Source organism: Bacillus rossius, chromosome 14, assembly GCF_032445375.1.
Source record: "Bacillus rossius redtenbacheri isolate Brsri chromosome 14, Brsri_v3, whole genome shotgun sequence".
NCBI classification, from domain to species: Eukaryota; Metazoa; Arthropoda; class Insecta; order Phasmatodea; family Bacillidae; genus Bacillus; species Bacillus rossius.
In genome coordinates, this window is record NC_086341.1 from 22,012,538 (window position 1) to 22,034,741 (window position 22,204).

General features: G+C 41.0%; 1 protein-coding gene across 1 annotated transcript in view; it reads right to left on the reverse strand.

Annotated features, from left to right (window-relative positions):
• The window catches only part of LOC134538713 (neurotrimin-like), a 624,622-nt gene that overhangs the window by 565,839 nt on the left and 36,579 nt on the right, over positions 1 to 22,204 (reverse strand). The window lies entirely within an intron of this gene.

Consider the following 22,204-nt stretch of genomic DNA (forward strand, 5'->3'; position numbering starts at 1 on the left):
TTGCTGAATATATGTCGAGGATAAGATTCTTTTTTTCTTTTCTCTCTCTCTACGAGTTTAACCTCGATTTTCGAAACGATTGAAGCGTGGCAGGGGGTGTGAGGGCCGTAACCCCCTGCAAGATCAAAAGCCGTGAATCAGGAAAATTATTGGGAGATAAGTTGCGGTTCGCGCATGAGCAGTTATGGGGTGCGACGCAATCTCAGGAAAGGAAGGACCCCCGCCTTCACTTTCGAAAGAGGTTTCCATATTTCTGAAGCGAACCACGTGTCCTTCGAAAGTTCCCACCCAGAAAATACGGTGCGAACGGCTATCGAAGAAAAATAAGGAAGAAGTAGCTTCCGTACTAAAAAAAAAAAAAAAAAAAAAAAAAAAAAAAAAAAAAAAAAACTGTAAGCAAAAGATAAAAAAAGTAATACTGACGAGAACTAGTGTGCCCTAAAAAGCGTTTACACTTTTCCACGTGGAAAATACCTGCGCTATTGTTTTGATTCAAAGAGACGCAACAGTTGCCAATAGTAGTATGTATTGGCCGATACTGGGCTGGAGTCGGAAAATGGTCACTGGAGCCGATGTCCGCCATCTTGGATTGTGACGTCACGGCGGCCATCTTGGATGGCCTTCAACTCTGACGACCATGAACCTTGAACTTTGACCTTGTCAATTGACCTTGACCTGTAGCCAATTTGGATTCCGCCCCATGGTCACCAAGTGCTTCAATCCATGATGTTCCAATTTTCGTTATGGTCGCTACATTGAATTCTGATAACATGACCGCCATGTTGGAATAGATGTCTCAACCAATTCTTTTTTAGATTGACGTTACAAATGCCATTTTGTTGTCATCTGCTGGAAGCCACCATCATGGAAGATGTCATTACCACCATTTGGTGTTCTACTGGTGGCTGCCATCATGGAATCCATTATCTTTGTTTTTGGCATTTTGTCCTAGAGAGAACCAATATCGCGCTGACTCATGCACATAAGGTCGATGTTCCATTACCTGCTAACGGTGTTGTGGTCCTTATCGACTCATTAATATATTTTTTTACAAATTACAGGAAGCGCTGTGATTCGAACCATGAGAGCTTGGACCTCTGGGTTGGAAGACATATTCCTTTGACCGCATGGCTAACAAAATATTTAGAAGAATGAGAATTAAATATGTTATATAAAAATAGCACACAGATTCTGACATGCATTTTTTAAATACAGTACATTGAAGCAATCTTTATTTTAAATACTTTGCCAGGAACGCTAGTTAACACACACAACCTGCTAGTGTGTGCAGCCGCCATCTTGTTTTAAGTAATCGATACCAGGAGCGCTAGTATTACACAGTATACACGCCATCTACTGGAGTTTGTTGCCATCATATTCATATTAGTTTAATTCTTAGCCGCTAGTGTACAATTTCTGGGAAATTCGTAATTATTAAACTGGAAATTCAGGAAAAATTATAATAATCGTTCATTTGAGCACATACAGTACCTGATTAGATCCTTACTTGATGCAATACAAGATAATATAATTAAAAATACCAGAGAAATTACAGGTCCCAGAAATAAAATACACAATTTTTAGAAATAAAAAAATGTATTACATAATTTCTGCTATACTACAAGTACAAACAAATCACTATCATTTATCGATTACCGTATCTGCTACCCACAAATTGAAACGAAGTGGGAAGCTCCACCAATTGACGTAGGATCGTCCCTTTCTTTATTTGAGAATAGAGACCACCACGAATCGGCTTGTCTACCTAGTTCATCTTCAAGATAGAGGTCTTACGCTCCGGTTCGAGAATATAGGTCACACAGAAACGTCCAGACTCCAATTCACGGTGAATAGAAGGCGCCTTTCTACTTGAAGATACTCACAATGTCACCGATGTTAGCTTTACGCTTTCGAGGATTTTTCTTCTTCGTGCTGGAAAACACTGTGCAAAGCAAGTGATTGTCCTTTACGTCTTTCGTGGTTGAATGCATAGTGGAATTGTATTCGCTTATTAGGTTCGGCAATATATCTATCCAATTGTAATTTCCAAGTGATTTTTTGCGGCTTATTAATTAATAAGTGAGTTAACGTTTTTGTCTCTTCATGGATACTAGAAATTTTTTTTGAGGCCACAGATTAAAAATTTTTGTTGAAGAACGGTAATACTACAGCGTTTATCATCCTTAGTAAGCAGTTTGCATTTAAATGGGCATTAACTCTCTGTTTCTAATGCAGTTTTAATGTCATTAGCACTGTCTTTGTCAAAAGAGCACAAAATTTTTAGACACTACCTAAAATATTAATATATTTTTAATTAATGTAAAACAGTGTGTTTTGTAAAGAAAACACTTCGAGTGACAATTTGGGAAAAACGTGTTTTTTTTTAAAATTAATTAAGAGCCTTAGCTTATAACATTCAATTTTTAATTCTAATGTGATATCAATTAAAGATGCCATCTTGATTTCAATCTTTGTCACCATTTTTTTAATAAATTTAATATTAACAATTTCGACTTTTTTTTGAGAATGTAAAATAATTTAACAGAAACCTTTTTTTAATTATTACCAACAGCTACAAATAGTTTCTCCTGTGAAATAATAATCGGTATATAGCAGCGAATTTTTTTTTCAGAATGATACAAAAGTGATACTACTTTCAAAAGGTGCCCTTTTTTATAGTCTAAGAAAATCAATAATATTTGGAAAAACATCGTTATTTTATTACAAACGATGGTATGCAAATTAATATTTGAAATTCTTACAAAACCGGATTGTATAAATCTGGCAACAATGGACGGCATCTACTCTGCACTGCAAAGTAAGCGTGGGACATTACTACAGGACGTAATACATTGAGAGCATATTAAAAACGTTTTGTAGGGGCGTTGTGTGTACCGTGGACATGTTGAGCCACTCACGAATTGCAAAGTAACGATGTTGGATGGATTTTCAAATAAAGAGGGTCCCGCATTTTGTTACACCGAACCATTTTATTTTATCTAGCTTCTTATTTTTTTATTCTACCTGATGCGCTCCTTCCGCGCTTCGCGCTAGGACATCCATCCGGGCTGCGAATTAGCGCCAGAAAGGCGGCGGTGCGACGGAGAAGCTATGCTTCACTGTAATCGCGGGGAATTTCCGGCCAGTCGGGCCGTCGCCCTTGATGGAATTTAGGACCTTCCCGGGGAAACGTTTCGAACTCCCATTTCCTACCCCCCTTCCCCCCCCCCCCCCCCCAGAACTTCCATGCGCCTCGAACGCTCTCACGAGAGACGATGCGTTGCCGAACGTGGTTAAAAAAACTACCCTCGAACTGTGTGCCACTAGTCTTGTTTAAGACTCTTTACACTTCGTTAAATTTTAAACCCCAACTATATATGACTGCAAACAAAGTTTTGGGAAGTATTATCACAACATCTATGACTAAAATTTTTCCATTAAATGAAATCGTACAGTCCAGCTAAAACTGTATTTTTTTCTGAAGTGAAATTTTTTTCTGAAGGGGCAACAATTTTCGAGCGTTACGAAAATTCCAATCGCACGAGGGGAAATAGCTAGGTATGCAGTACGGGAACCGGGAGAGGAGGGGAACAGTTGGGTACGTGGTGGGGGAACCGGAAGAGGAGATGGCAAAAAAGGTAGAAACAACGCAGCATACTTGCGCACTTGCGCAATTCCGGAATCTCGCACTTGCGAACTCTCGCACTTGCGCACTCGCGCACTTGCGCACTCGCACACTCGCACACTTGCACACTCGCTCACTCACACACTTGCACGCTCACACAATTGCACACTTGCACACTCACACACTCACACACTTGCGCACTCACACACTTGAACACTCACCAACTTGTACAATTCAGGCAGTGAATTCTAACAGAAATGTGTGTAAGTTTTGGTATGTAGTTGAAAAGCATTATTTTAAAGAATTTTAATTGAAATTTCGGGTACATGTTTCGTATTATAATTTTATTTGCAACATTAAAAACATGAGAACACATGGATTTATACGTTACCGAGGTTAGATGTTTACACATCTTTTCGTATGTAGGACTAATAATTATAAAGACGTATGTACATGCCACTCTAATACCTGTGTACATTCCTTCTCTTGCGGATTTTGATTTAATTGGATATGGAGATGTTTTAAATTTACTGTAGAGGCTTTTCATGTTATTTTAATAACATTTACAGCCAATTTATATATATATTTGTTATTTTTTTGGTTTGAAGTCCTCATCTTATTTTTAAAAACCTATACACTGTATTAACTATTTATGTACATTCAGGTGTCCGTAATTAATATACCTAACTAACAAAACTAACCCCTAATGAAATATGTCAAGTCGTTCTGATTATATAATTTTTTTATATTCTCGTATTTCATGCAGGACGCGAATTTTCCCCGTCGTCTTTAATGCGTCTTCGGTCGTCACCCGGTCTCCGCAGGATATTCCAGGAGAGTCAAAAGTTAGCGACGGCGGTAACCGATACACCGGGACTCAAAACGAAGCGAGCACGACCAAAGTTTTCGCCTCATTTGGTATTCAGATGGGGCTGTCGCGGCGGCCGCTTCGCCCGTCTCTCGCGCCGGATTACGCCCGTCGTCGCGTGTGTCCGAAATTTAGCCGTTGGCTTTAATAAACTCAAACCCAACAGGATAATGGTTTTATAGGACGCTGGAAGAAAATTCATTATATAAAGACTGACACATTGGTTACCGATAGGGCTCTCACTACTTACAAAAAAAAATTATAATGAGGGTTCCCACTTTATCACTTTAAATAAGTTCCCTGTATCTTCCCTGTCCAGCCGAGCGTTTTTTTCCCTGTATTGAGACACACTGGTACCCACGAGCAGCGAAAGACGAGATCCAGGCAAAGAACACAATTTGGATTTGAACAAAAGATACACTACTCATCTCACTCATATTATAAACATGAAAAATTATCGTGCGTAGCTTTAGATTTTTTGTGTATGTAAATTTCAGTTACAGGAGATTCTTAGGCACGGCGAGATGCGGTGGCTACAAATAAATCGCAACCACAACTGAATAAACTGGCTAGGTACAGCACATTAATAACAACATAAAACAAGTAAGTGTCTTCAGATAAGCTAAATTCTCGGGAGCTGCCGTCGATCCATCATATTGCCAACCGGGGCATTTATTGTGAGCGAGACCAGAAACCTAAGTTCCCATAACTCGCTGTGTGCGCTTTATTTCAAGATGCACCCCACACTTTGGTGGAGTCCAGGCAAGGAGCCGGAGCAGTTATAAGGGCCAGGGAACCCTACTTAAGCTTGCTCCAAACGATAGGAGCACCACCACCAAGTGCAAGACTTACCCAATCTGATCCTGGGCCGACAGAGGAAACCTCAGCGGGGATATATTTACAAGAATAACCATACCGCACTACTAGAACTTGGGTGGTGTCTGGGCTAACCATAAGTGACACGTATATAAGTCGCCAGCCCAGGTTAAAATTTCTAATACGGTTTTGAGGTAGTTGGTTAATTCACCGCCGCAATCGCCACCATCTCTAGGGCATCGACTTGTGGTGGTCCCTAGCGGACAAGTGTCGAACTCTTCAAACACCCCTTCCACCTCCCGTTGAACGACCTTGAGCTGCAGTGAATGATAGGTGGGGGGTGCGGGGAATGACAGCGGGCGACAGTGCTGCGCTCTAACGTGTAAATAACAACTAAGACGATACAGGGCGTTACGGCAGCGCACTGCAGCGGTGAAGTTCCCAAGTTGCTCAGCATATGCTTCTGAAAAACGCAGAGTAAATCCTATCCACTCGCGACTTCTAACTGCCATACAGGAGGGCCTCAAAGCTATCTCGGCCCCTCCCCCGACCGCCCCAGGCCGAATCCCAGGGGACTTACCTGGGCGCGCTGGACTCCTTTCCATCAGCCTTGAGCTCTTCACGGTGAGGCCAGACTTTGGGATTCGCCACCAAGGCTCAGTAATCGAACCACCCCCAGAAAGGTTTGAGTCGCATCTGCTGTTGCTCGCAATTACAGCCCTTACACTACTTCTGGTTCGCATCCAGACAGGCCGAGGATGCCTGAGGCAGAGACACGACCCGCAGAGTCCTCTTCAGCGCACCAGGAGATACGCTCTTGTGAGCCGTTAGGACCCCGGCTAAGACGAGAGGCTGCAGTGATCCATCCTAGCATCGTACCCAGTGGCGCAGCGTGCCATCTCGGCGCCTGGGGCGGGAGACCCATTTTGCCGCCCCCATTCTATAGGTGCTTATTTAAAATTAAATTTCACATGAAATGAGATACCTTTTATTGAAGTTAAAATAGGATGAGCGGTTTTACAAGCGGATTATACGGGCCTTATGAGCAGCGAAGTCAGAAATAACTTTGTCAAAATCAATATTAGCAGCCAATTCTTGTTCAATCGACAATATAGCCAAGTTTGATAGTCTAACGGAGCTCATAGAAGACCTGAGGTAATTTTTTATTAGCTTCAACTTCGAAAAACTTCTCTCACAACTTGCAACACTAATCGCCAAAGTCAAATATATACGAATCAAGATGACTATATTTGGAACCGAAATTCCGAGATTTAGTTTTTAAATGAACTGGAGGAGCTCCAGTGGTCCTTTACCACTTATATCTTCCTCTGATTCAGAACAGGCAACAACAACAAACTGCTGAAGACGCTTCCGCTCCATCTGAAACTCGTCCTTGTCGATGTCTTCTAATACATGGGAAAGATCACACTTGAACTTGCTGTCCAAAAGTTTCGCTGTCTGACTTGTCCGATATTTCTTGAATTTGCTGGAATCGAGTCGTCATTTCTTGAATGATCTTGTCGAATGATGCGATAATCTCTCGACGGATTTCCTGTTCGTGAGACAAAGCTGCATCTTCAGAAGATTCATCGCCATGCATGCGTTTTTTCCTGCGAATTCTTCTCGTTTTGAGTTCGACTCCGAGTTTTTCGCAGAGAGTCTTAGCAAAGTCAATTGCTTCTTGCATGAAACGGTCTCTACTTTCCACTAAGAGGGTTTTCAAAGCGCAGAGTTTCTGAGCACACTTATCCACACTTAGTCCTCGTTGCTGCAGGTAAATCTGTGCGTCATCTACTTCAGGTAGCACTGCAGCCCAAAAGCCAAGAAAAGTTAGGAAGTTAAATGACTGCATGGCTGTCAGGAGAAGAATGGCTCCCGATCTTGTTTCGGAAGTTTGAGATGAATCTGTTAATTGTTCCAGTACCTCAAGAACTACCTCAAACTTATTTTTAAGCATCTTGACAGCTACATGTCTAGCGCTCCAGCGCGTTTCAGTGACTCGTTTTACTGCTTGACCTGTGACGGCAACCAAAGCGTTCCATCGAACAGTTGATGCGGAAAAGAAGGCAAACAGCTTCTCCAGAGGTCCAAAAAACGTTACGGAATCCACTGATTCAGAAGCAGCGTGTACCCCAGCCAATTTTAGTGAGTGGTTTGTGCATGCAACGAATATAGCTTTCGGATTCAGTGCTTTAATCCGGGCTTGAACTCCATTGTGGATCCCTGAAATTGTGTCAGCATTGTCATAAGCCTGTCCTCTCAGATTCTGTATGTCCAGTCCGTCTGATGTTATCTTCGCGATTATATCGTTGCTGAGATCTTCTGCATTTTTTCCTTTTGGTTCGAAGAAGTCAATGAAAGATTCTACCACGGCGACCTTTTCTCCTTCGATATGTATGTATCGCAGAACTTGGCTCATTTGGTCATTGTGGGAGATGTCTGGTGTACTGTCGAAGATTACGTAATAATATTTAGCTTCTTTAATACGACGGATGATGGTGGATCGAACTTGCTGTCCCAGTAAGTTTATAAATTCATTCTGGGTTTCTGGAGATAGATACGAAACTGAGACTCTTGCTCCCAGCTTTATCTTTGTCAGGTGTTCCATTAGAAGAGGGTCGTATTTAGCTAGGAGGTGCACTAACTCCAGAAAGTTCCCGCGATTGCCACTATCATCTCCTCGAATGTCTTCTCGATGTCCTCTGAAGGCCAGATTCTGTTTGGCTAAGAACTGGATAATATTCAGCAACCTGTACAGTACATCCCTCCACTTCTTCTCCTCACTTTTGAAAACTTCTTGTTGTTTCTGATCGATGGTTGCTTTACAGTTCAGGTGAACTTCCAACTCCTTCCATTTCAAGAAGCTCTGTTCATGGCCCAGGCTATTTTCATGGTCTCCTATTCTTGGATTTAGCTTCCACCATTTGTTGAATCCTTCTTCAGATGCGAAGTTAGAGCCGGAATTGCCAAACAGCTTGCAAGAAAAAACAATACAAGGATTGCTTCAAAGGCGAGTACACCATCCATGTTCGGGGAACCTTTTCACCGTTAGATAATGGTTTGTAGAACCACTCTTTGGTTAGTTTTCGGGTACCGCCTTTCGTTGAAGTCCCTGAGCGAACAACATCGGCAAATTTGGAATCGATGTGCTGTACTGAGTCAGATCCGCGACGTACTAGAAGCGTTCTTACTTCGTCGGTCATAGGAGAAGGCCAGCAACCTACATCGTCGAGATTCACATCTTTGATTTCGGCAGGAGCAGAAGGCACGATTTCAATTATGTCTTCTTTGGCAACATTCACTTTTTCTGCAGGCTTATGACTAGATGCTTGAGGTACTTTTGATGAGTCGACTTGGTCTTGACCCTGCTCTGTGGTGGGACCAGAACTACTTCCAACTGCGACGGCAGGTACGTCTTCTTCTTGTACCTGTAAAATAAGTTATGTATTCCCATGAATATTGGCCGGAGGACACGTTCGAATTTCAAATAAGTATTTTATCTATCACAAAACAAAAGTGGTTTTGGTGACGGCGCGGTTTGCCGGGCTTATAGGAAAATTTACAAACAAAATTGATTTTGTATGGCAGCAACCTTTTTTAGAGTTTCCCGGTAAAAACTGACTGAGTAAGCCATGTTATAGATGTTATTAAAATATAAAATGACGAGAAATTTGAGAAAAATCGTTGGTGCCATTTTTGAGCTAAATGAAAAATTATGTTTTCTTTGTATGACAGGTACCATAAATAATCAAGTTATCCAAAAACAAAAAAATATATATATATTCCTAGACTAGTACTAGATTTATAAAACATCTCCTATTGAATTTTTAAATTCAAGTAGCAGGACAAAATTCAGTCGTAAACTTAAAAAGATGTACCTTAACTCAATGTAATTTATGTTAATATACTCCATACTTTTTAAACAATAATCAATGTTCAAACAGATATTATAGCAATTTTAAGTGAATAAGATTTAATGAACGAGTGTGACTCCGTACTCGCAGACAAACCTAGGTGAATAGGTTTTGCGAGACTAATGTAAGAAATTTTTGTAACTTTTGTAAACAATAAATAAATAATAATAATAAATAACTGGGGTAATTCTAGGCCATGCATGATTCTAGATGGAGGAATCATATACCTACTTACACTGGAATCACTTCCGCTGCTGCAGGATGCCACCGAAGACGTTAACGGGGCTTTCGAACCAGAACTGGAACTAAAATATTTCAGTAATGCACCTTGAGACTTCTTCGCATCTGCTTCTTTCTTAGCCTTTTTTTTTTTTGCGGAATTCCGCACCGCTTTCTTTGACTCTTTTCATTTTCAAAAACTAGTTCAAAGATTGGGTAAAGTTCTAAATGTTTAGTTTTAGAAGATTCAACAGTATTTAAAAGATCGAAACACAATCAAAATGACTTTCGTTCCGTATCCGAAACCCTCGCGAAACAAACATACGAGTAAAGCGTGATTGCGTAACGGTACTTCACGATGCACTAAAACAAACAAAGATCAGTACTGTAGCATGTGTGCTACAGCTGCTACCTTTGATAATGTTTATGTTGGCAGAAATGGTTAACGTATTTTATTAATCTTTCGGATGCCCTGGTAATACGAGAAATTTTGGATTTAAGTTTGTTATATGTTTTTTTAAAAAAGAAATTTGTAATTCTTGTTTAGTCTTATTATTTTAAAGTTTAAGATTTTAAGTTATTAAATTGGTCTGGAAAGTTCGAGGACACTACCGAATATGTTGGTAATAGTTGCGCTAGACGGCACGCGAGCAGAACAGCTGATTGTGTGACGTCAGGTGAGACGGGCGAGCGGAGTCGCCTGGTAGGCCCAGGCGGGCGCGCACGTGAAGTAAAACGCGGGTTGGCCATGGTGATGGTACCACATCGAAGTAACTGTATACGTGTGTTCCTTTTTGAATATGAACGGGGTTTATTTATATAATTTAGAACGCTTTGGTACGATGAACGCGAGTGGTTGGTGAGGCGTGTGTGAATATCGCGATGATTTTCCAAGGATGAATTATGTGCGCCGAAATAAACTCCAAGACGGTATGGCGAAGAATTCGTCATATCCGTACAATTACCTGCAGCTACGGTAACGTATAATGGCAAGGGTTTGCCATTAAAAACACTCGTGAGCAAACGAGTGTATTTGGTGACCAGACATCACGACGTCAAAAAGCAAGTAAGTGCCAGCCGTGCCACTGCCCCGTTGACCCCTTTGACCCCTGGTGCGAAACAATAATTTGTGGATTTTTGGGATTTAAATTAACGGACTAATAAAACTGAAACTGGGATTTTACGTTCAGCGTGTTTCACCCAATCCCTGCCAGACCTAGAAGAAAAAAGGCGTCGACCGTTAGAAAATGACTTAACTGAGAAGGGCTTGTAAACCCATAATTTGTAATTTGCTAAATTTTTGGTATATTTATTTGCATGTTAAGGCGTGTCAATTTTTTGCTAGATTTCGCCTATGTTAATTGGTATTTACAGCGGTGATACGCCCGGTGCGTATCTATATTTGTATTTGTATTTGTATTAATATGTTCTTATATATTTTTAATGCCTTTTTATTATTATATAGCTATTTTTTTATAAGTAGTAATAGGGTATGTATTTTATGATGGATGCGCCGATTTGTGATGAAACGATTTTATTATATATATATATATATATATATATATATATATATATATATATATATATTAAATGTTGTCATATAAATTTTGCGTCTTTTTAACTTGCTGCCTCCTCTCACTGTTCGCAACCTTATTAGTATTTTTTAAGCGTGCTATTAGTTTGGGTTTTAATATTTTTTTGGGTTTACCTGCGCTCGCGGTACGGGGCAATATAGGAGTTTTACTGTGTCCCGGTTTGCGGAAGTTGTTGGTTTGCCCTGGGTTAAGGTCAAACTTTACAGTACAATGCGTAGTACTAAATTCAAAGAGAGGCATCGACACGGGCCGACGCGTGAAACAAAAGATTTTGTATGAGTAATGAACATAATAAGGAGTGCCGCTCAACTCAACTCGCGCGCGCCGGGCGGCGCGGCGTGATGCGATGTTGCCGTTCCTATGTAAACAAACAAACGTTATAAAGAGCTCTGTCAGTGATTTCGCAGTTTTTCTTTTAAATAAATATTAAAAAATAGTTGGTGCGCAAAATTTTAGATAAAAATGGAACATTATAGTGTGTCTGACACATGTAATGAATGAATCATAGATCAGATCTCAACCCGCTTCACCGGCGACCCGCCCCCGCGGGCTGCCGCCCGGGGCGGGCCGCCCCCTCCGCCCCACCCACGCTACGCCACTGATCGTACCCCCCTTTGATCACCCAACTGACCAGACATTTGACAGTGTCCTTAACCCTAAGGTCAAAGTACTGCAGGCAACTATCCTGGTCCACCTCTTCATTCTGGGACTACTCAATCACCCAGAATACCCGTGGTATTCAAAGATAGCGCTAATATATAAAACTACAAATATTTATCGAAACACGATTCAACCATTCATAGAGTACAAAATTTAGAGCGAAATCTTTCCCCTCGGAATACAGAGTTTGGCCCTGCTTTGCACCAATGCTATGCAACCGTCACTGAAAGTTTGTAATAAAAATACACTATATATTTAAAATAAAACAACGGCACAGTACAGGTGAATTACTATCGACATTTCATTTGACCGATCTAGCTGGCAATTTCTTAACATTATATTAAAACTGAAATAATTTATCACATTTCTGAATGGAACCTATGTTCATTTCTTAACTTTCAAATATCTGTAAAAAACATAATTCATTTTTATCTTGCTCTTAAGTTTAGTTAATGATTAAAACATATGTTTCCAAGTATAATAATGTATTTATGGATAAAATACAGAATGGTTTTAAGACATAAAAAAATTGGTATTTTATTTAATTTACCTACTCGGTTTGATAATAAAACAACGTGTAAATTTCGTTGTGTATTCCAGATTTTGAAAACATATTTTCAATTTCATGATTTGTTATTTTTTTTTTTTTCAAATGATTCCCTGTCTCCGGGAACCCTGAAAAGAAGGCCAGTGTGAAACGAATTCTCACACAGGTAGTTTCTTTACATATGTATGGCTACATAAATTTTACAGCCTTGAAAACGGCTACAGCTTGCCAGCACTCACTGAAGTACGGCAAAGTTGGATGTTTCGTAGCAACCTATTTCGAAACATTTGTAAAAGCATTTACTACGGTTTTGGCTCTAAAAATCATTCGATTATACTACATTCCTAGAGAACTACATTCCTGGAATATAGAAGCCCCACGGTTGTGCTTGCAAAATCGCATGACTGTGAAAAAGGTTTGATAAACATAAACGTCAAAACTACGTTTTACGGAAAATTTTCATTATGTAACACCAGATGTTCGTGACCAAAATCTTTAATCAGATGATGGTCTTAAAACGTATGTTGGGACCTGTACACACAAACTGACTGTGGCCAATCACTTAAAAAAAAAAAAAACTTTGAGCAGTAAAATGTTTCGTAGAACGCAGCCAATCCGGGAGATTTCTTCTCGCGAGAGAAACGAGTTGAAATTTCTCCCAGCGCGCCCAGAACGTTCGGTGATTGGTCCGAGTGCATTTTTGGTTCCGAATCCCTCTACACACCATCTATCCCCTCCCCCTTTTTCTTTTTCTTTTCCACCTCACCCCCCCCCCCTCCCCAAACAAGGGTCGTGCTGGTTCTGGTGTTTCGACGTGATGGATCGACTTCGGTCCGAATTATGCCCCGCAAAGACAACTCCGACTTCATCCTTTCTGTTGCTGCGTGGACCATCCCCCCCCCCCCCCACCCCTCACAAGTCGAGGAGTTGTTGTCCCAGCTGGGGGGCCAAACAAACGCCGAAGGGCCGTTTCGGAACAAATGGTTTCGTTATGGTAATAAAGAGGCGAAAAGGGAAAATGGGGGCCCACCACCGGAGAAACAGGAGGGAGGAGGAATATAAAAAAAATAAAAATATAAAACTGAATAATACCACATTTCCTCTCTTCCCAATAACGAAGCGAGCTCGTGTGACTAATGTTCCAACCCGATTGAAACGAAAGTTAATGTTGCATCGTGCATTATTCTGAATATCCGTGCGGTGCCAAACGCAAAAAAAAAAAAAACCTCGCTGTATATTTTTTTCTCTCTAAATGGCACAGAAATATTTATGTAAAATTACATGGAAACAACTGCATCACTACAAAACAGTGTTCGCAGTGATACTGAGTTCGGATTCACAACCGGGTATTTATGCTTTGTGTTATTCCAGTACCTGCATTCGTTTAAGATATTTTTAAACGGTTTTCTGAATAGCTTTGCATTATTAACTGCGCATAGTAAAAACCAAATAAAGTCCACGTAATGGAATATTATTTTTATCTTTTCCATGGTTTAAACAAAATAAACTTGGATGAAACATCAATTAAAATAAAAATTATTAGCCAATTTTCGTAAGATATAATCACTCAGTAACATCTCGAAAAACGTATTTCATATATGCAAAAATAAACATAGCCATGTGTTGTACAAAGATAGCATATATTTATTGGCAATTCGTTTTCAAACGAATCTTTTGTAAAATTCCGGATTTTTTTTTTCTGTGTATAAATCATCAAACCACGATATTACATAAACAATTTATAGAATATCAAAGTTTAAAATGTTTCTTTCGGAAAAGTTGAGTAGTATATTCCAAATTTATATTTTTTGTCTAAATAAATTTGCACATTATACTATTTAACATCAATTTTTAATTTTTATGCTGTCAACAATGAGTTTCAAAAACAATAAAAGTAATAAAAATGGTATATGAGAACGCATATAATTGACGTTCACATAAGAATACGTACGCAATGATATAAATGTATAAACCTATAAGCATATGCATTTATTTCGTGTTGTACCATGTTTTAAAACGTTCTTTGTAGTAATGCATGCAGAGTTTTAAAAATACAGAGCAAAATTTGCATGTAGAACAACCATGTATTTTCCCCTGTGAATAACGCATTCGGACTCGTCTAGAAATGAATTATGAGTGCGTTTTAACATTGTAAAGTTTCGGTTTGTCCTAAAAAATACACGTAAATCCTATTAATTACTGGGTTTAACATTTAAAACTAGACAATGAATTTTTTTTAAAAATGAATGGTGTTATTAATGAGATGTTTCCGCCAATATGAAATTTGACATGAACGCATAATTCAACTGGTATGGATATTTAAATAAATATTTGAGTGGGTTTTTATAAAAAAATTTTCTTTTCAATAAAAATGTCTATTGCTATAGCCCGTCCCACTCTTAGATTGCAGTACACGGCTTATGGCGCGCGCTGTTGCCAAATCTCTAACACATTACGAATTTCAAGTGATGTGTGTCTTTGTAATTCGGATCTAACAAGAAGCATTTTAAGAAATCACATCGTAATTTATAATATTTTATACTATTACAGTAGTATATAATAGTATTTACTAGATCAGGCCTCAGGCGGTGGATTGAAGATTGTCGGTCCGCCATCTTGGATTGTAACGTAACGGCGGCCATCTTGGATTGTGACGTCACGGCGGCCATCTTGGATAAGCGTAACGTGACACTTTTTCGTGCGTGCAGCCGGCGTAACGGGACACAGCGTAACGGGACATAATGTAACGGGACAAGTAGATCACGGCGGCCATTTTGGATCCGCCATTCTGGATGATGACGTCACCGTTGCAATTTTCGTTACGGTCGCCATCTTGAAATTTGGACACCATCTTGAAAATCTTTAATTATTATCTGATTTTAATGAAAAAAATTCCAAAATTCATCAAAAAATTAACTTATTCGAATTCTGATTGATTATATCGATTCCCATCCTTGGTTCGATTCCCGGTGAGTGCAAACATCAGATCCTTCCTCCATGAAAGCTACCTAGACTGATCTACCACCACCAGTACCAAGGTATATATCATCAACATGTATGACGTCATGTCCGCCATCTTGTCTTCATCTGCAGGAGACCACCATCTTGTTTTCGTCTGCTAGAGTGTGCCGATACCATGTAGTATAATTATCTGGTCACAATACTTTTGTCCTCAACTGTTGACATTGACCTTGACCTTAAATTTTGACCTTGACCTTGGCCTTTGACCTTGACCTTGAAATTTGACCTTGACCTTGAAATTTGACCTTGACCTTGAAATTTGACCTTGACATTGAAATTTGACCTTGACCTTGAAATTTAACCTTGACCTTGAAATTTACCCTTGACCTTGAAATTTGACTTTGTCCTTGTCGTCCATCATGGATCCGACATTTTATGTTCAGTACATGCTACCAGGAGCTACCACCTGCTGGAGTACGCCATCTTGTGTGTGTACTTGTATTATAGAGTACATTTTTACAGTGCAGTAATCATTTATTACGGAGGTGCCCCCGCCATCTTGAAATTCGGACGCCATCTTGAAATCATTTAATAATGTAGCTAGAAAAGCGGGAAAAAATCCAAAATTCATCAAAAAAATCACTCATTAATTTACACATCGATTCGATCCGCTCCAGTCCTTGGTTCGATCCTCGATCGTTGCAATAATGTTTAATTTTATGAAAAAATAATTTCAATAAGCCACGTTCAACATTCTTAAAGAGACTTTAAAACCTCTACTACCATCATCCTATAAGCCATCAAGACCACCATATTGAAAATTCGTAATTGTAATGCTAGAGATTCGGGAAAAAGTTCAAAATTCATTAAATAAATTTGTAATCTATATACTGATTGATTAGATCGACTAATATCCTTGGTTCGATCCCTGGCCGATACAAAACAACTTTAATTAAAAAAGTACCACTAAAGTGGCAGGTTTGAGAAAATAAAAACACCGCAAGTTCTTTTAAAAAATCTTTTATTACATACATACTACACTATTACAAGAACAAAAAAACACTGACAAATTACTAAAAACTTGGTTAAGATTTATTTCCGCATTTAATCTTGTGCTGTTCAAGACACTGTAAAGCTGTGAGTCCTGATTTTCGAGGTCGATTAGCGAAATACTTAAAGCACATCTTACACATATAAATCTTCTGTTGATGTTTTGTAACCTGGGGTCTCACAAGTCGGGAGAAGTTTTTGATGTAGCAGTAGTGTGCAGAACCGCTTTAATTTGTCACAAGCAACAAATCGAAATGATTTTTTCTTTCTTGTTTGGTTACACGAATCGGACACACTTTATTATCCTCATTTAGCGCATACACATTAACTGAGACTTCAGGGTTATTTTTCTCAAAAACTTTTATCTGATTTAACGGTGGCGGATAGCACAGTCCATCGAAGTTGTACTTATTCTCCAAAGCATAATACCTCTTATCAACACGGTTTTGATGACTTCCCTCGACAAATCTTGCCAAAATACTCCATTTAAAACAAAACTGGTCCTTGAAGTTTTGGCAATTGACTACTGCTCTTTTGTTGACTATCGCCTCAGGTAAGGCAATAAATGATGATGTCTGATGGTATGGAAGCATACTATCACTTGATTCGTTTCCTATGCACATAATCTTGTGACTATCCAGACTGTTACAATGCGAAAAAACCTTATCGCATTTGCCGCACTTATATGTCTCTCGAGAGATTGTCAGAGACCTACTGCAGGTTATTGATGCACCACAATATTTGCATTGATGCGATGTACGCTCTTCATTACTTGATGTCTGGAATGCAGATGATGAAACGTCAGCTGATGGTGGAACAGCACGTATCGTCGTCTCCTCTGCAGCAGGTATCGGGATCTTCACAGCTGTCGACACCTCAGCCATTGAGCTCTCCGCTGCCGTGGTCTCCTCTGCAAACGGTATCAGGATCTCCGTCTCCATCATCGTTGCTGTCATCGAGGTACCCGCTGCTGTCGGTAAACATTCTATTCCGGTCGACATAACTAAATGTCACGATACTTAATGGAGAGAGCACGTCCGTACTGCACCGCGGCCAGAAGTGAACTGCGGGTCCAGTCGTCCGAACCTCGCTTATATAACCCCGGTCTACTGATATACTACATGAGTCAAAATAATGTCTGTATTTAAAATTATTTTTTTATTAGGTACCTAAAAATTGTAGAAATAAAAACACACGAGTTCAAGTTTTACACATTTATTTATAAAGAGTACACAAATACATATTAGGTTAAGGAATCAAGCATTTTCACAAGCAAAGTCTTTAATGCCGCACGAACTGACACGTCGACTCCGGTTCCAACTGGTTCGTTGACTCCGGTTCCAACTGGTTCGCAGGCCACAGGATCAGGAACACAGGTTTCCAGCTGGTCATCTTCTGTGACGTTGACAACTCCGACAAGACATGGTCGATGACGTCTGTGACCACGTCTACGCCTGGGCTTTGGCTCAGTGCTAGTTGGGACAGATTCACTGTCTGAACTGCGACGACGAGACGCACACCGTTTGGACGTCTGCGTAGATGCATCACAGGTCGCAACAGGTTGCAACACGTCCATGTTTGGTGTTGCACATGCAGACGAGGCGACTACCTCAGCGATGCTAGCAGGAAGGATTGTGTGTGGTCTCATGTGATAGACGACACAGTTTCCAGGTTCGCAACAAGCTACCAGCTGCTGAGTCGGTTCGTAGGACACAGGAAAGTGCGCAAACCGCCAATGCTGAGCGCCTCCATCACAGGTTTCTGTATATGTACGTAGATACCCGGAATCCCAGTAGCTGTACTCGACACTGCTGAAGCTAGGTCTTGCGCACACGTACACGTTAGCAGGATGAAACGTAAACATCTTCTTGCAGGCCGAACGTCAACTGAAGGCACGTACGTAGGTACGCCATTTATATTTGCAGGCTCCTACTAACATTGAGTGTGCCATTTCTGCATTAGCTGCGAGTTTGTACAGGCACAGACACGTTCAAACTTGTCACGTAGCTGCACGGCGTATATTGCACTAAGCTTGCGCAGGGAAGGACAGCCGTAGTCGGTCTGTATATCCACAATTTCAGCTGCTCCGACGTCACACAGTTCTCGTAGCCATTTCTTCTGTTCAGGTCCGGCAACGTAGATTATTTCGTTTTGCAGTAGTAAATCTTCAATAGTGTTTTTCACTTGGTAGTACGGAATTTTTCCTTCGTCCCACTCTAGTCCATGATAATATTTACATAGCCATTCATTCGACCGTTTACTTTTTTCGTCTAGTAGTTTCCACGGATACGGAGGTCGGAAGCTGCGGGTTCGAGTCTTGTCTCCGGAGGTGACGCTAATTTCCTTGAGCACGAATCCATTTTGACTCTGGAAACCTTGCAGGTTGCAGTACATCTTGTGGCTAGCAATGCTCGGTCATAACTAAATTATCATAGAAAACGAAACGGTATTTATGTCAGAATTTTCACAAGTTTGTCTCGACAATTGTATGATGCAAGCCGATCGTGCAGTATCAGACAAAAAGCATAGGTGTTTGGTGGAATATTTCCGCTAGTCGTTATCTCGATCCTACAGTCGATGATGTTTGAATTTATTCGATCATCCTGTTTGGAAACGTCAAACACCATTAACGGCGCCTTGTTCTTGAAACTGTCGGGACTCAGTATCGGTGACTGTATCCGCCCATAGTAAGCTTGCTGAAACTTGGCATACATTTGATATGCTAGAAGAAATCTTCCACTTTCAAAATCCATGTTCATGTCAACGTACGGATAACTTTCGCTGTTTAAAAATATTTTTACATTGCGTATTTGACAGTTATCGAATACGGAGCGACTTACTCCTGCATTGAGCTGTCTTCCGGTCTGAAGTCCGACGATGATGTATCTTGGTTTTTCCGTAGCGAAGCTGGACTTTACTATCCAATTGATACGCTGACTATGAGGCAAGCCAGGATAAGTTTCCAGGCTCCAGGATCGGAATGGCACATCGAAGTTCTTGCCATTTTCTATGTTCTTCAACATCTTGACTCGCTAAACAGTGCTCACTTGGATGTGGGGCAGCATCCACTCGATAGACTGTAGTGTTAGCGAGACATCTTGAGGGTTTTCTGCAGCGGCGACAATTGCATTAATGTGCGTGTTGGCTAGAAGCAGTACGAGCTCTTGTTTCGAATTAATGATTATATGCTTGTAGTCCTCAGCAAATCCAAGAAGCATGGACAGAGGAACACAAACTTCGAACTTCCCTTCGGCATAAACCGGAAGCTTATATTCATCCTCGAGAGCCCAACCGGCCATCTTTGCAGCAGACAGTTCATTTGGCGTGAGCGAAAGGTAATTTTTCATAGCAGATGTTATGCCTACATCTCTCGTCTGGTCTACCTCGACACCATTCAGTACATAAGTAATGCGCTCGATTAGGTGAAGAATACCATTGCAGGATAGTGATGTCGTTGTCGGATGCGTACCATCCGCTTTTGTAAGCGTGCCTCTTATACGTAGAAATGACTGCGAAGGTAAAGTACAAATATCCTGATGCTGTACAGCAATGCGTACTTCCGATGGTAGTGCGTACGGTCCGAGCAGGAAAGGCTGGTACTCGTGCAATTCCATTTTCGTAATGCTGTCATCAAAAATGACCGGATCTTCCACGTTGAGGATTTCGTCTTCCATATTTATTCGGCACTTGTCCAATACTAAGGAGATACTTTATGTTGTCAGGTGTTAACGCACCGATGTCTGATAGAGAACTGTTCTTATTCACGGCAATACGATTTCTTTTATAATTGTTCGGTGTTACAAACTTTATGCCCATCGCTTCAAGTGCAGACGTAATGTAATTTCCTCGTCTTGAAAATTCACCAATCGTCCTCGCTGGTCAACGATTCGGACGACGACTTCGTGTGCGCACTTCACGACGACTGGAACGTAAATGATACTTTGCGGTACTTCTACCAGTTTATATCCTGGCGGGACCATCGGCGAAAACTCGTGCAGCATGTTGCTTAGTCTTCCGTTGAGATACGTTCCACTTGCCAAATTACAGTTTATTCTTATGACATTCACGGGCAAAATGTTTACTGCGCGCGTAGATTCGTACGTTCTTCCTGTACCATACACCTTTGATTTGAATCCGAGCATCGTACCTATGGTCCCAGGTTTCGTAAAGTCGACATTTTCACTGCATGTTAGAATGCTTTTTTGAGTGTTTGGATTTCCACGCAGTTGAAAGTCTACATCCTGTGGTAACATATCCCTGATGTAATTTGCAATGTCATCTATTTCGTAAGAGCCAACAGGTAACTGTATTTCATGAGCGGTCCCATCGCTTTTCAGGAAGCAGATCTTGCAGTTTTCCTCGTCGATGTTCGGTATGGCATTATACGTTTGAAAATCTACGAGTCCGACACACCATTCTCCGTCTAAATCCAGAGGCGGGAAATGAACCGCCCGCAGCTCAGATGCGTGACCTGTCAAGGTAAGTGTTATCGACATGACTAATAAATTATCGTCACTGCACAACCTTTAAGTAGCAATTTTTATTTGTCAGCTAATTTTTGTTTGTTAAAAAGCGAAGACACAAGTGTCCGCAGTTTGTTTGATTAGGCTTCTGTTCCGTTTCGTAATTGTAAAACAATGTAGTGGACCGGCCCAGGTACAACCTAAGTTCTGGCGGAGGGCGTAAATTACCAAAACTATCGTAGTACTCGGCCATGTTTCCAGTCTTTACATAGGCCACCCAGTGCGTGCCGCGACCCGCCGACGTGTCTAAATTAATTATGGCGCACTCACGTGTCTTTGGCTTGCTGGGCAAAGTGTCTCGCATAAACACGCCGCGGAAATTTGGTATTTTAAGTTTGCGTGCGTACTTTATTAAATCTACATTGGTGAGCGGTCGTTTCGGCAGGGAACTTAGGATTTTCTCTTTACTCGTTTCTTTTTCATGCCACGACCTGCCTTGTGAGGTTGCAAGTAGAGTCCTGCACCGTTTTTTTTACCGATGGCAATGGCTTCCATGCTGGCATTGTGTCACTGTGCTTCTTTTAACTGCTTGCGCTCATTCTTCGAAGTGTTGACTGCCCGCACTATACCGCTCGTTGCACCGATGAGGCCGCCGAGAGCACCCAATGCAGGCAAAAGCAAAGGAAGAAATCCTCCTATAATCTTCTTGTCGAGAGTCTGTAATTTTTGCTTGGCTTTTTGCATGCCTGCACCAGTCTTGCGTTTGGTCTTGCGCGAGTTAGTCTTTGACTTGATGGAGCCGGCTCGACGAGCGCCCAGTCCTAATTTCGTCTTTGCCTTCATGATTTTAGATACGCCCCACGCTGCGATTTTCTCTCCTAGCCCCGCGTTCGACGATTTACTTATATCTTCGGCTTCCTGTGCCAATATCTCGTCGGCTCGGTGCCTGGATTCCAGATCCTTGCTTAATGAATATGCGATATCGTGCTGCTTGCACTTTTCGTCCAGAGAATTAATTCCCACGTCACCGCGAGCTAACCTTTTCGCTAGTTTCGTGCCGGGGCCGCAAAATCTGTAGCCGGGAATGTGTAGCTCGAATGGTAGGTTGTTTATCAGCGAGTTTACGAGTTCCGCACCGATGTGTTTTTTGTTCTTACCTCTTCGAGTCATTACGCACAACTGACCAGAAAGTATAAATACGCTTCTTTTATACAATTACTTTAGTACAATGCAGGTCGTCAAGCAAGACGTGTGTTTGCCCGTGCGCATTACGCAAGACGATGTATTTAGTGCGCGTGAATCACGACATGGCTTACTGTTGCCTTCTGCCGTACGATGCATAATGGCGGGTCCGTCCAACTGTGGCAAGACGTGTGTTTTACTGAGTTTACTGGAGGAGCCAAACGGTCTTCGGTTCGAGAACGTTTACTTGTATTCCAAGTCGTTGCAACAGCCAAAGTACCAGCGCCTAGCTACTGTTCTACGA